The 16999-nt window shown below is 42.2% G+C and overlaps 1 protein-coding gene across 14 annotated transcripts in view; it reads right to left on the reverse strand.

Moving 5' to 3' along the window:
* Nucleotides 1-16999, reverse strand: part of ZBTB20 (zinc finger and BTB domain containing 20) — a 473346-nt gene that overhangs the window by 23746 nt on the left and 432601 nt on the right. For 10 of the 14 annotated variants that reach the window (XM_064722071.1, XM_064722062.1, XM_064722021.1 and 7 more), the window contains 2 exons: nucleotides 11312-11408; nucleotides 4428-4615 (listed from right to left, as the gene is read on the reverse strand). The gene's annotated coding sequence lies outside the window, so the exon portion shown is untranslated. Of the gene's footprint in view, nucleotides 1-3550; nucleotides 4616-4741; nucleotides 4845-5238; nucleotides 5768-11311; nucleotides 11409-16999 lie in introns of those variants that run through there. The other 4 variants (XM_064722108.1, XM_064722085.1, XM_064722112.1 and 1 more) reach the window with 4 other exon arrangements.

Here is a 16999-nt window from a genome sequence, read left to right on the forward strand (position 1 = left end):
AAAGTTCCTGTCCTGTGAAAACTGAAAAATGCTGGAATTGGACCAAGTCAGCCATGGTACTTGAGCATGTAGGGACAAAGAGCTCAGATGTGGTCTATCATTGACACTGTTTATAATGTGCATTCTATTTAATGCAAAAAAGCACCCCCATCCCTTGCTAAAACATAACTTTAGAAAGTCCTCCCTTATTTCGACAACCTGCCAATGATTGTTTAACAGATTAAAAAAAAATATTCATGGCTTACTTTTCTTCTCAGCTCATTCCTTACCAGAGTCTCAGGTCTCTGCAAGAATTCTGTGTTCTCTAAAATCATAAATACTGCTTCAGAAGTTTTTCAGTCATTGTCCAACCTGCCTCTCCGTCCCATGGAAACTCTCTGCAAAGATGTTGCTTTTGTCTTGTCTGGAACAAATTCCTTCACAGATGGACCATCCAATGTCTAAGAATAACTCTTTTAACTATCAATAGAGACAAAGAAATTCAGTTGCACTGTTCCCGTGGGATTCCTTTGAGTTTGGACACATCTGTTAAGATGCATACATCAGAGCCTGAATGAAGTTTTTGTCTGATTGTATCTTTGAGAACTCGTGAAAGTTTCTGCCAAAATGATCTTATCTCTTGGCACGCTTGCAAAATATATACAGTTATAGATGCTTTCTGAAAAGCTCCTGAAATAAGTGGCCTATGCAGACCAAACCAGTTTAAATACAGCCAGCTCCTGATGACCTTCTTCTTCACACTGAAATCTTTAGAAACTTTACCTGTCCCTGTTCAGCCTTTGAATTACAGCCTTATTATGCACTTTAAGCATTCTCTATCCATAAGCAAGGAAATATGTGAAAAATATGTGAATAGAACAAATCTCATTGCTTTCCTTTGCTTTTTTATAACCTTTCCACAACTTGTACTTGTCCTTGCATGAGCACCTTTCTTCTGGGTAAGCAGACAGATCTGTTGGTGACAGCTGAGAAGCTCAATGCATAACTCAGCTGGAGTTCTATCAGCTCACTCTTATCATTTAATTCCAAATTAATTCAATTATTAGTGGTGGTTTTGAATCATGAGGGCTGCTAAGCCCTCCATGAAAATAGTTACCTCAGGAAGCACCTCTTCCTCTAACTTGTTTTCCAACTGTATTGCATTTCCCAAGACTAAAAGAGATGGGACTGGACACAGTGCATCCTGTGCTCTGGATTTAGCTTCAGGGTTTCATCAGTGCTGGAAATAGTGTTCAAACCCAGAAATCTAGGACCTAGTCCTACAAATCTGAGGAATAATGCAATTTCATTTTGAATAAGTGGCACCAGAAGCAGCATGTAGAATATATGCTACAGAATGAGACCTTAAATTATGTTGTGCATCACATATGACTTTACCCAAGGTTTTGTTTTTTTTTTTCCTAAGTATTCATATCAGTAAGACTGGCTTTCAGACTATTGCTTTAGGCTTTCTTCACCTCGGCCTTTTACAGCTGAGGAGCAGATGGCTATCACAGAGTTTTTATTTCCTTTGCTTGGAAAAAAAAAATTATCTGAATCATTCCAAAAGCACCCTGATATTTTAAAGTAGATTGGCTTCTGAACATTTCTCATAATAATAAATATGTGGTGTTGTTTTCTGCCAAGCACTAGTGACTGTGCATGCAAAATGGTCAGTGAAGATTTCAAACTGATTTGAATAGGTGGTCCATAAAATCCAAGCCTTTTTTTCCCCCCCAGATACATAAATGAGGCCTTATGAAACCATCTGTACATCTGTGCATTTTTCCAAGAATTGATACACCCTGCCATGCTGACTCTTTCTGGGCGCTTCTGGTATTTTCAGAGAAAATTCCTCCCAAACTTTCAGTCTAACTTTAGTTCTATAGTATTTCTGTACTATTTGCCATCCACTAGAAAACCCCCCAGCAGAATGAAGAATGTCCTTTCAAAATCTCTCCAGCTGTGGGGGTACTGCCCAGGCAGTAGGATGCTCTGGGCAAGGGAAGAAAAACAATGTTGTGCTGTGTGAAGGTAGAGGGAAGGACAGAAAGTCTTGCTGGCCCAAAGAAGAATAGAATCACCATGGGTCCAAAAGTTGAGAGGAAGAAAGATATGGCAATGTAGCTCTGAGGGGAGAGGAAGAGAAGGACAAAGAAAGAAATTCTAGAGTGAGGGGAAGAATTGACCCAAAAGACAGGGCACATCAGAGGTATGGAGAAAGCATTTGTAACTGCAGGGAGACCCGTTTCTACAGTTGGGTGTCACAAAAAAATCAATCTTTTGCGTCCACAAACATATTCCAGCAATCGAAGGATTGAGGCCATGTGAAAATACCATAAAACATGGTAGAGAGCTACAGTAAATATGCAGTAAATGTTCATCACGCCTCATTTCAGTTCATGTGGGTTCTTGCTGTTTTGCAAGGGCATGCCAAACACTAATTATATGCATACCACCCCTAACAAATACAGCCTGATAAAGGTCATAACCCATAATAAATAATTGTGAGATTTTCTACTGCTTTCAGCTAACAGAGATAATACCACCAGAGGTCTTAGTATTTCCTAAATCTTTGCAGGACTCTAGCTATATTTTGGGAACTAAATTTCAACAATTCACAAGACAGGACAATGTTAATGCTGGAATTGCTATTAAACCCATTTTCTGAAAAAATCCCCCACACTTGCAGCGTGAAAGGATCATCTAACCTGGGCTGGCAGTTTACTCCTATTTACAGAATAATACAATTGTTTAGGTTGGAAAAGGCCTTTGACATCATCTGGAAGGTGACTTGGGGACAGTGTCTCCTAAAAACTTAGGAGTCTAAAAGACACTGTGCACAGAACAGGTAGAGCATGAAGAGCTGCAGGCTCCACCTTCCCCTGCCGCCCTTTGCCAATATTCCTCACCCTGAACTTGGCCACCTCAGAAAGCAAAAGCAGGAGCTCATTCTCCAACTTCCCAACAATCCCTGCTGGCCTCTGTCCTAAGGTTGCTTTCATGGGTTTCCATTTGTACTGTCAAAAAAATCAGTGTGAGGTTTCAAATCCCATTTACTAATGAACTCTTTCATCTTTGTGAATGGGATAAAGGGATTCTTTGTTTGAAAATAAGGATTATTTTTTTCTTGTTGTTCTGCTCATTTTTTGCATCTTTTCACAAGCTTTTTGTTTTCAGAAAACATTACAAGACAAAACTGCACCCCAGTTTTAACAAAGAATCTGACATCTCCAATTTGAAAAGAATTCTCATATATACAAAATTGCATACTGCCTGCTGTTCAATTGTTTCACAGCTCTTTCTTCTCCCCAAATCACCAGGTGAGATTTAGGAAAGTCTCCCCAATGTTTACCAGCTCTATTAAAATCAAGATTTCTAGCAGAAGCTCATAATGAATAAAGTCAGAAGCCAACAGGAATGAATTGCAGCTAAAGTGATTTTGATAGTGATGATCCCTATAACCCGACTGCTTCCAAGCTTGGCCCTGAGGCAGGATTTTTAAATTAAAGAAAGAAAAGGATACACATACTTTTTAATCTGATTTTTTATTGTCATGCCCTGATTTTTTTTTTTTTTTTACAGGCTATTGCAAAGTCTGGTTGGCTTCTGAGCTGTTGAAACCTGGTGTCATCATCTTCTTCTTCCTCCCCCCTGCCTTGTAAATTTACATTATAAACCACTGCAGAAGAGGTAAACTATAGATTCTAAAACTAATGAGTGATGAAATTCACATTACCCTGCACATTCTTGCCCAAGAGATTTCCAGGCAAGGACCTCTGTGAAATGACAATGTTTTGAAGAGCTGGCAAGGTCAGGTGACTTTCCAAAATCCAGTTTTAATCATCTCCTCCCTTATTTTTTGTATTTTTTGGCAAAATGAAGAAGAACATTTTCTAAAGGGCAATTAACCCATGCTGAGTAATCTGAAAGTAAATGCCCTCAAAACAAGGGCCTTCAGGCTGGTACAGCCACACAGGTCTACAAAGATTTTCCAGACTCTCACAGACTGATCCTCTCCACAAAACGCTACCCTTTCTTCATGGAAACTTTACAGTCCTGGGCTGCAGAGCCAGGCCCATGTTTTCAGCACAGACTGAAACCCCTCCAGTCAGGAGATACGGTTGGGTAATGAGAAGCTTGTGACTATCTGGAGCAGTGCAACAGCTCTAGTTGGACAGGGACATGCTTGAGGGGTCTTTCCTTTTTAATTTGCAATAAGCAGCAACCTGACCTAACAACACGCTCTCAGTTTTTTCTGGCTGATTGCATTATCACAATCTTACCACAAAAATGTTCTGCTTTAGATGTAATTCCCAAAGAAGGGAGAAGGTAAGCCCTGAGAAGATCCTCTTTATGACATTATGGGAAGAGCATCCAACTGGAAAACCTGGTGCACAGTAAGGGAGGTGTTTTCAGGAACCCCAGCAGCATGTTGGTGTACTCACAATCAGATGACCCTGTGTGTGCGTGCAGGTTTGTTGGTGAATGTGGAGAGTGGATGAGGGCTGGGCTCAGAGAAGGAACAGCTTCAAGGTTCAGGCAGGGAAGGCCCGGCTTGGCGCTGCATGCACCCGTCTGAGTAATCTCATTCTCCTCAGACGCCTTCTGGTTTTCAGCTGTCTTGGGTTTCTTCCTGAAAATAAACAAAGAGACCTTTGAAGGGACTGACTGCATATTTGGAAAAAGGCATTTTTAGAATCTGTTAAAGATAACTTTCTTCCCCCACCACCACCCCCCTCTCGCTTCTCTTTTCCCTTACAGGGAAGGAGGCAGAGAAGACTTTCCTCCATACTTCTTGTTTGGAAACAAGCTGCTCCTTGTTTTGACTCTGATGCAATGGCCCTGAGACTGTATAACAGCAAATAGGCCAAGCATGAAGCTCCTTATTCTGCCCCTACTGATGACATAGAAAATGAAACTCGTCCCAGTAGTTTAGACAGTCAAAGCACCGTTTGACAAATATTAACCAAGGCTGTAGCATTCTGAATAGAGAGAGTTATACAGAAATATAATAGAATTGTCTGAAAAGCAAACAAATATGCAAGTTCAAAACTAATCGGTGCAGAGACTTGATTGTGGGGAAGAGCACTGAGGCAATTCGGAGATGCAGAGTTCATCTAAGTAAAGCATTAAGACTTGGAATCTGAAACAGCTGTCTATGAGTACTGAGCACACGAGCTCTCGTCACCTCCCTCCATCCAGAACCTCCAAGGAATTAAGCCTCAGTGAAACATCAAGCAGGTAGTCAGTCACCACCTTAGCTTCACGGCTGGAGAAGCCGAGGCACCGGGCGAAGCGGCAGGTTTTGAATCACACAGCGAACACCTGCCTCACTGTCCTCCCTCCGCTTCACAGGTGCAGGAGCTCCCTCGGCGCTCCCCGCGCCAGGAAGCTGCGCCGCCAGCCCGGGATGCAGCCTCCGGAGGGGACACTGCTGCCCCGGGCCCGGGACGCGGCTGGGCACCGGGCAAACATCGGCTGCTGCCGCCGCATGCCGGGGGCAGAACCCTGGGCACACAGCAGGAGCCGAGCAGGCTGGAGCCGTGCCGCTGGAACCCGTTATCTCCTGCCGACCCTCGAGAAATGCCGGGGCACCCCGGGCACACGTCCTGCCTGCCGGCAGAGCCCTTTCCACAGGCCGGGACTCTCCTCACGGAGGGCCAGGGCGGGAGCCCCTTCTCCCCGCGTGCCTTTGCCCTCTTGCGTCCCACCCGGGACAGGGTTTGAGGGCTGCACTGGCCTCTCCATTCTTAAAGCGACTGTCCAGCGCGGAGAGCGCCGATTCCGCGGCGGGCGAGTAGTGCAGAGCGAGTCGGCCGCTTACATAAAGGCCTTATATAAGGGCGGCACGCCCGGCCGGGGGCAGGGCCCGGTCCGCCGTCATTGCCTGCGGCCGCCGCAGGGAGGCAGCACCCGCACGGCACGGCCCGGCCCGGCCCGAGGAGCAGAGCGAGGAAGAAAGAATAAAAAATAAGTTAAACGGGCCAGAAAGAAAGAAATAAAACAAATCCTTTCCCCAGCCTTTGTCCCGCAAAGCCCCTCCAGGAGGCGGTGGGCGCGGAAGGGATCCCTTGGCTCGGCCGAGGGGCAGCAAGAGGCGCCCGGTGGCAGCTGGGGGGGCCTCGGGGTGCGGCCGGGAGCTGAGCTGGGCTGTGCAGTGCAGGTGAACCACGGCCAGCGAGGGGGTCACACTGATCACCCCGCAGCTTCTGGCAGCCCTGGTGCGTTTTGGGTTACCGGGACTGCAGTCTCCACACCACGGGATGGGCGGATGCTATTGCTGATGTAAACTATAGCTTGTACGTGGGCACGTATATTTTAAAGTACATGGACTGTTGTGTTTGAAACAGTTTGTATGGATCTTTGGCATGATCCAAACGAACTCTGGCACACCTTCACACACCTCATTTCCAGAGCCCAGGATATTCCCATGTGCAGCCCGCATACAGTGGGGACTGCAGGAAATCTGTGCATAAACCAGTGGGTTTTTACAGCATTGCTACCCAAGCAGCTTTCAGATAGCACACCTTTCTGGCCTGGGAACAAAGGCTGTATGTAGGCTTGGACTCTGGATGCACAAGGCAATGAAGTTCCTTGTACCCAGGAGCTGAACTGCTGTATTTAAAGTCTGTTTTCAGCTCAGAGTTAAGCCAAGTTATATGCTTGGAATACAGCCTCTGACTCCAGGTCTATTCACACACAATGCTGCCTGGCCTGGGCAGGAGACTGCTGTTTTTTGCAGAGTGGGGGCTAAGTCTGAGTAAACAAGACTTGTCAGTCAACTAGCACAGCTATAGTTCTGTTGTTAAATCAAACACTGATTGATTGATGTTTCATCCTGTGGCTGATCCTGCCTGTGCCTCCCAGGCCTTCAAAACTGATTAGAGGGACAGGTTAAAAAACACTATAGCAACAGGTAGTGACACCAAGAAGGCTGTGCAAAGCATCCCTTCCTTCTTTCTATTCAAACCCATATTTTTTCTACTTTGCTCCTAAGGCTGACACTGTGTTATCAAGAAGCTCTTGTGTCATCATTTTTCCACATTGCAGTCCTGCAGCTTGATGACTTTTGCTCACTAGGATGGTAAGAATATAGTAGTGGTGCTGACTGGCGCTGGAGATGACACCTCTCCTCAGGATCTCATTTCTCTCACTGTTCAGACATGGGCTGTATGTCACTACCACCTGAAAGGGATGCAGGCTTCCACAGGAGGGAAGCTAAGGAATCAGCAAAGTCAGCTAAGCATCTAAAGAAAGGTTTCCAGAAAAGAAAAATCCTGGGGACACTGTGATCAAAACTACCTATGAAGAAACCCAAACAAAGTTCTCCAGTCTGCAACGTCCAACTACTGTTGCCAGCAAAGGCAAAGTCATAGAAATCCTGCTGTTACTGTAAGTATTGCTGTTCTTTTGTTCTACCTTATCACCCATACAGAAAGCTCCTATTGCCATGATCTTCACCTATATATTCTAATTAAATAGTCTTACATTCTCTTATATAGTCTACTTCTCTTGCTATCTTTTTCCTATAAGTCTTCACAGGGAGAATTGTTAAGTACTCAATCAGGTTATGGCATCTCCATCCTTGGAGATTTTCCAAACTTAATTGAACAAGGCCCTGAATAACCTAATCCAGCTTGGAAGTCAGCTCCGCTCTGAGCAGGGAATTGGACTACAGACCTCCAGAGGACCCTTCCAACCTAATTTTTTTTCTGATTGCACACTACTTCTATGAACACTTCCATCAGCAAGCTCTCTAATATATCTCCATGGTCCAGAAGGTAAAAATGACACAGAAACTTTAGAAAACTGTGAATTGTTATAGCAACATCAAAAACCCTGAAAGAACAATGGTAGGAGCAAGAATGAAACAAGTAATAAATACTGTTTGTGGAACCTTCCAAATTATTCCTATGTATGTCCCATCTCTGGACTTCATTGATTGGCAATACTATGTGATTATTTCAGTAGTAAGGGTTAATCTACCTTGCTGCTTTAGTTCCTGTGACTACGTTCTTCTCCATATACTAATCTTGGAAAAGAGCTGTTTGCTATTTTCTTGTTAGTAAGGGCAACAATGGCCATGTTTGGAATGCAAGAGACTTAGGAATGTGCTGTTGGAGTAAGGGGCTCTGTTCTGATCACGGTTATCTCCTTCTCTATACATACCTGGGGTGCGATACAAGTCCTTTCCAATACTGAACTCATTCTTAACATTATCAAAGGGCCATCACCATCCTTGCTCCTTGTGAAGAATGGCAGAAGGGCAATACAGCAAAGAGATGGTACATGGACTTGATGCATTGAATCCCACAAGCTGGGAGCAGAAAAGATACTGACTTTCAAAATTTAGAGGGTCCATGCAGAATTTATATTTGCTATTGATTTACAGGAGATTTATCCACTTTATTTCTAAACATCCTACCAACTCTATCACTTTAAATTTTCTGTCCTATGTCCACGTACTTTCCATTTGTTGGTATTCACTTTTAGCATTCCCTTATATTTATTGTGGGTTTTTTTGTGATGTTAATTTACACCACTTAATATATATTATCTTTTTTCTTCATCGTATGCTCTCCAGTACCTAACAGTAGGCTAACTGCCTTCCCTGTCTTTCCTGAACTGAACTGTGTGTATCAGTACTTGTCAGCTCATGTGTAAAGCAAAATGTATACAATCACTGCCATCATATTATTTCTGTTTTCTGTCAGCATCCTCACTGCACTGAGGCATTCGCTCCTTTCCGTGTACCTTAACACCACACTGTCATAGAACAAGATCTCAAATGGTGGCCAACTCACAATGATGCAGCAGCTGCAATGATCTGGGCACTGGCTGTAAACTAGAATTGGCTCATTTCTGTTTCATCTGAAGGCAGAATGGGTAATATTTTGGATGTCCTAACCTCAAAGCTATCTAGAAATTAATTACTACCTCTGAGCTTTGGAATGCCTTTAAAACCCCTGCCACACTTCCCCTTTCTTGCTGCCACTCTTGCATACAACTTTCTCTCCCTCAACCCTCCACTTGCTCTCCACAGTTGATTTCTTTGCATGTACCTCCTTTGCAACCATTACTTGAGTTTGGAATGAATTTCCCCTGGATGAGTTAACATGTTCTCACAGTGGGGCCAGCAAACCAGGTCCCTGTCAAAAATAGACAGTGTATGTTGTACTTCTCACACAGCAGCTATAACTAATGCTTGAACCTTCCCTTACAAGGGGAATAGCTCTCTGTCCTGCAGAGACATCAGGTTAGCACTGAACAAATTAGCTCAGGTATAGGAACCAGTGTAGCTGTGCAGAGCCCACAGCAGCATCCTGGCTCTCAGGGGAAGCTATGATAATGTGACTGCATGAGAATAATACTACATAATGAACAATAATGAGGCAGTTTTCAGCCTCTGAATACAGGGAGGGCTGGGTCACCAACCAGACCTTTGTTCGTCGCATATTAAGCAGCACAGAGGGAACATGCCACAGGGCTGCTGATGTTGTTGTAAGTGCTGCTGCTGGCTGAGTCTGCCCACCCATGTTCCAGGCATTATTTCGCCTCTTCACAGCTATGGCATCACCTTATACTAAGTGCCCTCAGGTCAGAGATGTCTGTAGTGTCCAAGCACTGCACTTAACTTACTGGTGCACAGTTAGTTTGTAACCTTAGTAATTCACAGGGGCTGTATAGAATTGAAAAAAAACCCTGAAAAAAACCCAACAAAAACCAAAACCTCCAGCTTTTCAAATCCTAAAAATAAGAGTGTGAAAATGGTTCGCGTCTGATTTTAAGCAATATTTTCCCTGAGTGTTCTGCTGCACATTCTTTATCTGCCTGTGTGCAACTAACACAGCTCCTGATATCAGTGCTTATCACTGCCAGTGTTGTGTCTCTTCCAGACATGACATTGACAATACATATTTAGAAACTGACAAAGTAAAGAGAGAGAGATGAGTACAATCAGTGAATATAAAAAAATAGGACTGAAAGAACAACAAAAACCCACTAAAATCTGCCCAGAGACCTCACCCCAAAATTCAGGGCACACTGAGTGCCAGAGCTGAGGGTGAAGCTTCCCAAAACAAGCTCCCTTTAAATCACCTGAGCCATCCCTGTTTTCCTGCCAGAAGTGTTGCTTCAGTAGTTAAAAGTCCTGCACAGGCTGACTGCCTGAATATTCACACAGCTTCTCTGATGATTTTGCAGCCACATTGATCTTCATGCTGTTGCAGCTACATGACTGGCAGTTTGTTTAAAATCTCTGATTGCAAGTTTGTGTCATACAATGGAAAACACAAACTCCTGAAAACATCGCCATAAAATGTAATATGAAAGAGAAATCCCAGCAGAACACTGCAAAGCAAGAATGGAAGGCACAGAAAACTGACAAGAGAGACCCAATGTTCTAGTGCAATAAGAGCTTGGAAAATTTAATCAACACAGAAAAGTAAAATAAACTCCAAAATCCCTTACAGGAGACTGATTAACATAATTAAATTAAACTCCGAGATTAAGTTAAAGTAAGATTGAAATTTTCTGGGTCCTTTTCAGGCCTGAGGTAGGGTTTATATGGCCCCACATTTGTCCATTTATTCCATCTAAACCACAAGTCTCATGAGAGCTGGGTCCTGACTACAGAGCTTGCCTGATTTGTAACATCAGGGCATGTCAGCTATGCTAAACACTGGGACAGTACTGACAATTACTGAGAATTGATCAAAAGAATTAAAAACTATTATATTTATGGGGGAGAAAGTACAAATATCAGGCAAATGGTCATTTCAGAGCACAATGAAACCACAATGCAAAGTCAGAATTCTCTCAGGCAACTTTACCTATGTAATCCAGCCAAATCTACCGAATTGTAATGGCTTTAAGTCATAAATGTCTCAGGGCCCAGAAAGAACAGTGTTAACCTTTAAGAAGTTGCAGTAGATTCCATCTGTATTGCCTGAAACACCAATGAGAGATAAGGTGTCTCATTAAAAAGTAATAAGAATAAAAAAGAAGATAAACACTGCAAAGATAAACATGGATGAACCAACTAGAACAGCACGAACTAGAGCAGTAAGTAGGGAGAACCTGCCAAAGTAAAAAATACAAGCAGATCAAACCAGCCATTGCTGAACTGTGCTGTGAGGGTATGACTTAAATATTTAACAGTTTTTTACTGACATACTTTTTGCCCACATATTTCCTTGCAAATTTCAAAAGCAAAACTTAGTTTACCCTCATCAGTAAGGCTCACAGGTGCTGCAGTTTGTTTTCGTTTTTGTAAGATGTCTTATTTTGCTGAACAAGAAGTCTTTTATAAGAGATAAAATATACTTACAGTGGTTTCCAAATGGTATCACTCTTCAGGTAAATTACTCCAAGCCTTGGACCTAGTGCAGACGTTCATTGGGGCAGGGAACAGAGAGCGGCTGTGTCTGTACCAGGAAGAATCAGAAGGAAAGGTCAGGGGGAAATAATAATTATTTACTGAGAGCAAGAAAACTTGCTACAACTCTAACTGGCATTCTGTGCTGCGAGTACAGCTGGCTGCAGCCTGGTAGTGCTGAATTCTCACTTCAATCCCTCCAGCCCTGGCTGCAAACGACCACAATCAGTCCCCAGTTACCCCAGTCTGCCCATGCAACCTAATCCAGTGAAGCAAGGAGGAGAGGGAGGATTGGGCTACCAGTAGGACTCCTCCAAAGGGCTACCAGCAGGATTCCTCCTCAGAAGTCTCTCACTCCAATGACATGAGACGGAGCACTGATAGAGAGCTAGCACAAACTTGGCATTCAAGTGCATCTCATCTGAACAACAAGGCCAGTGCTGTTCTGAGCAGCAACAAACACTTCCTCAGGACTGAAAGGCAGGAAAAGGAAGGGAAGAGTCCTACTTTGTGTCTTTTGCTGTCTTTACATCACAAAAAGCATGGCTTGTATCAAAGCAGAAACCCCGCTTTTCTCTCAGCCACCTGGTCTACTGCAGTGACACCAGGGAAGTAACTTACTGCCACCCTTGCAGGAAAGGTTCAGCTCAGCAGCAGTTTTATCACTGAAATCTTCTGAGATAAACAGATAGTTGGAACCAGTGGACTGAGATGAGAAGGGATCCACAGAAAAACCTCCACTTCAATATTTATTAGATGGTGATTCCCCATCCAGATCTAAGTTTTTGGGAGTATTTACATTTTTGGGGGACTTGAATCCCTCTCTAGACTAAGAGAACTCCTCCTTTGCTAGCTTCTTATTATCCTTTGGTGGGTCACTGTGGTTATGTTGGGAGTATGTCTGAAGTTGACATCCAGGGACAGAATTAAATCCTGCTCACTTCTCTTATGTAAAGAACTCTTGAGACATCAGCATATTCAGTCCTGTCCACAGAAAAGCCACTGGTGCCCCTTCCATGAAAAATGATCTTGCTTACTCTGAGCAGACCAGAGAAGCAAATAGTTGTTTTATCAAAGAAATCAAGAAGGTGAATGAAAAATGGTAAGAGATGTAATTGTTATTTCACAGGTAGCTACTGTCACTGTGCAAGGTGGAATTTATGTCTGAAAAAGCAACACAAAAAACCCCACTGTTTGTGCAGCAGGAACACTTCAATAAGCACCAACAGACACAATGAACAATTTTAGATGACACTGTAATAATGTACTTCACAAAATATACATTCAGTTTTATGTTCAATTCACACATTTTGTAATGCTGATGTTTCTTAGTGACTGGGATATATACAAAATTCTCATTTCAACAGGCTACATGAAACCTGGCAGCTACATTTTACAGGGGTTCAAGCAAACATTTTCTTTGATTCCAGTTTTTTAGGTTCTCCCCTCTTGGAGTCTGCTTTGAATTGCAAATTAAGTAAATTCAAACACGCACAAAATTTACAACTTAGTCTGAACCTCTGAGTTTCACCAGGGCTTGGAAGAGGAACCACATGCATCAGGTTAGTTTGAAAGAATTACATAAAATAGTGACACTTTTGACCAGAACTAAGGATTGAATTTCAAAGGTGTAGTAACGCCCAAGGATTCTGTAGATTTAAGTCCTTGCTGACACTCAGCATGACTTACTTTCAGGCTCTCCTTCCCACCTCCATATATGCCCCATCTGTTCTGTTAACGCTGACCTTGGCTTCTTACATCCACTTTGCACACATCAGTCTGTCTTTTATCTGGCTATTACTCACCTTTTTAAGGCATAAATCCCACATGCATTAGAGACTGCCTAGTACTTCAGATAACTTGTTTTAAACTTGTACTAGAAGCAGAAAAATCACAGGATCGGATCTTTAGTCTTTACTTCAGCAGAACTCCTGCTCACTTCACTCCTAATTTCACACAAGAGAAGCCTAAGAACTGCATGTACTAATCCTGCATATTTTGTCACCTCTCTTTTTGTGTCATTATTGCTCTTCCAATCTCTGGGATCCCAATCCAAGTGGCTCTCTCTTGTAGCACTGCCTAGCACTCAATCTGGCTTCCCAACAAGGGTCAGGCAGACAAGTTATTAGAGATGGGCTGTTGGAAGTCTTCTACAAAATCTGGGCTCAAAAATCTCTGTGAAACGCAATACTTAAAATATCTTCATTTTTCTCCATGTTTTTTGCTGTGGCCTGGGAAGACATGTCTCTTTTTTCCAGTGTGATGAGCACAAAGCAGTGAGATCCTCAGCAGTTGTTGGGTACTTTTTAAGTACATAAAATCAGCAAAGCTGATGATACTTCTTAAGACCCCAGTATTGCAACAGAGAATGAAATACTCCAAATTTTGTAAAAGACTTAATTTAACTTTGGAAAAATGAGAGGAAAAGGATCTTTGACCATAAGAAGATTGGGCAAAAAGAGAGACAAGCAGGACAACAGAGGAATGGGATGTGTGACATTGAGTTAAGTAACTTCTCCTCTGTATAGCTGGGCTCTTCTATCCAGAGAAGGAAATCATTATATTTCTGTTCCATGGGGTACTGTGTGTTTAATTAAGATTTTGGAGGATAAATGTTCTGCATGAATGCATTCCAGAAATGCAGACTTTATTACTTAAATATTCCCACTAATGATAGTAACTTGGGCATTTTATATATGCTCACTTTTACTCCACCTTGCTCTTTCCAAGTTTTATCTGGTAATTTAGAGGGTGTGAGGAACATTAATTGTATCAGTGTTTTTATTAAGGAAGGTCCATTTTATGAGAGTAGTGATGTACTACAGATTGTGATTTAAGATGTACACTTTAGGTCACTTTTATACTGACTTCAGTGCAGTTGCAATGGGCATTAAGTCAGGAGAAAATGTGATGCTTTACATAATAATGCTGATGATTAATGGGCTCCTGGACCATAACTCTGTATTCTGAGGCACTGATCCTCCTTCTCCCTCCTGAAATTTGTGTCTTGACCCTTTCATCTCTTGTTAGCTACCTTTCCAGGGCTGTTCATTAATCAGCACCATTGATCTGATGTGGTCTGTCATATTGTATTACCTAAAACACACAGAAGCAAGCACTGGCCTGACTCTGCTCTTTACACAACACACCATCATATTTCCTTTACAGATGACTTAAATATTATAAACATCAACTTACTGCTGTTGCTTGGTCCTGAAACTGGCTTTTTCTAGATTAGTTCCCTGCAGGATATTTCTGTCTCTCCCCCTGGATGTACTTCTGTCTGCTCAGAGACACCATCAAACACATTGAGTATTCCCTGCTTGTTAGGAACACTCCTATGTCTGACCAGCAAGGGACAATCAACAAAATAGGTCCTTCTCTTTGCTTGAGACCTGATACCACAATCTACTCTTACTGTTCTTTAGTGATTCCCAATCAAGTAGACTCAAGTTTTTAGTTAATTGCTATTTATTTTATTCTTGCAAGAGTCTTTTCCCTGATATCATCAGAATGCTTCCTTCTGCCTTTCCTCTGATCCCTAGTAATGAAAAAATTAAAAGATGAGCTTCTTGTGAGCTTAATTCTGATTACTCTTATTTACTGTGCTGGAACAGTGCTGTCTATCATGAGGCAATGGAAAGTAACTCGCCTCGGAAGTTAGCATGTCTGATCTTAATGCATATATTGTACAGCTCTCTTGAGTCATGGGTTGAGTTTTAATTGATCACAGTCATGATACCTTTTCAGACTAGGCTGTCTAGGCTAAATTTAATTCTTTTTGGTCACTTTTTCTCTCTGGGAGTAGGATTTTGGATTAAGTTCTTAAGGCCACAGCAAGAAGGAGGAGATGAAAACAGCAGTGTTAGCCATCAGCAAACATAATTCAAGAATCAACTTTCTACATAAAGTGGGTTATTCCAGATATATTTTACTGTTTATAAGGAGAAAGTACATTGTCAGACTAGGACTGATTATGGCATTTACATTGTATGAACAAGGTTAGACCATTGGCTATCTATAGGTAGATGTCCAACCCCAACGTTTTAGAGACCAAGATCGACAACATATAAAAACCACGGTTCAGCAGAAGCCAGAACTTCTGCTAAAAAAATGACAAAAATTTAGCAACACAAAACATGTTATGAGAAGGCCATAAGCATGGATTTTTCACAGTAGTCAGGGCTTTATTTCCAAGAGGAAATGGCTAATTTCTGTTTTCCACTGGGAAATGCTGTATGTTCACTATCAGTATAGCCTAAAAGTCAGAAATTAATTTGTTAATGGATTAGACATTTACAGAAAGACTGTTTAAAAAGGCTGGACTGCTCTTGCCTGGTAAAGGCCAATTTCCTACAGGGACATGTTTGCAATAGCACTTGAGAAAAAAATCTCTCCCTGAAGTCCCAGAGGTACTTACTGAAATCCAGAATAGCAGGAAAGTCTACATTGTAGGAAAGTCTCCATTATGTTCCCAATATTTCACTCAGAGGCCCTCTATTACCTGTCTGCATCTGTTTATTTTTCCCTTCTTTCAGGGCCTTTTATCTGATACTATAGAATTTCACTGATCCTAAGCTGCAATTCTAAAGTTTGATTTTGGCACTTGGAATAGGCATTTTTGAGGTCTCACTTTTGTTCTGTTGATTCTTCTGATATTTCTTTCTATTTGCAAGCAGTACTCTCAGTGTAACAGCTAACTATGCCTAAGAGTTCAGGTTGAAAAGGATGACTCTTCTCCTTCTGACTTTCCTTTCCACTTCCCATGCCAAATCCCCTCCTACCTGGGGCAATGGTACAAGGCCTCAGTCCAGAACATTCTCTTTCATTTAAGATCTGAGTGCAATCTATTTTCCACTAATGAAGATCTCTACACGCTCAGTGTGTTGAGTGTGTAAATTCCACACCTGCGGGTGTGGCAGGTGCCCACGCAGAACGTGTGCTGCTCTCTTGGCTGCTCCTCGCAGGGGGCAGAGCAGGATAAAACCATGCTTGGCAATGTTAAGCAACTGTTTGGACTTTGCACACCTGATATGAAATGAAGATAACTTCTACTTGGAAGAGGAAACTAAATATAAGTAGTTGGTAGGCCTAATCAGAGCAGGAGCAGGTCACCCTGCGGTAACATTCAGCTAATGGTTTAAATGAATATAAAAATCTGTGATGCCAGACTGAACCATAGCAGTGTGTCAGAGCACTTTTCACATGTGGGAACGTGAAGAAGCAGTATTGTACACATACATAGATATATACATATAAGTAACCATATATATAAATATGTATGTAGAGTTATATGCATTATCATTATTTTAAAATTATCTTATTCCGGCAGAACATTGCTGGGTATAAAACATGGAATTCTGTGTGTTCCTACTTTGGAGCCTTCACAGTTGTATCTGAATGCTGAGTGAAACCACGTAATTTTCAAAGCAATTCATTAAAGTGGGGTGTGACTGAGGCAAACAGATAAGTCCTAATTTTATTCATGTTGGTGTGGAATATGGAGTAAATCATCTGTGCTCAGTGGAACTGCACCTACATAACCTTTCTCAGGAACAGACTGATTTGTGGGTAGTGCTTGTATACTGCGAGTGTTGTTGAATCTTGAGTGCTACTTTTCTACACATACTTAGTATTAAT

Source organism: Zonotrichia leucophrys, chromosome 1 (genome assembly GCF_028769735.1).
Source record: "Zonotrichia leucophrys gambelii isolate GWCS_2022_RI chromosome 1, RI_Zleu_2.0, whole genome shotgun sequence".
Taxonomy (NCBI): domain Eukaryota; kingdom Metazoa; phylum Chordata; class Aves; order Passeriformes; family Passerellidae; genus Zonotrichia; species Zonotrichia leucophrys.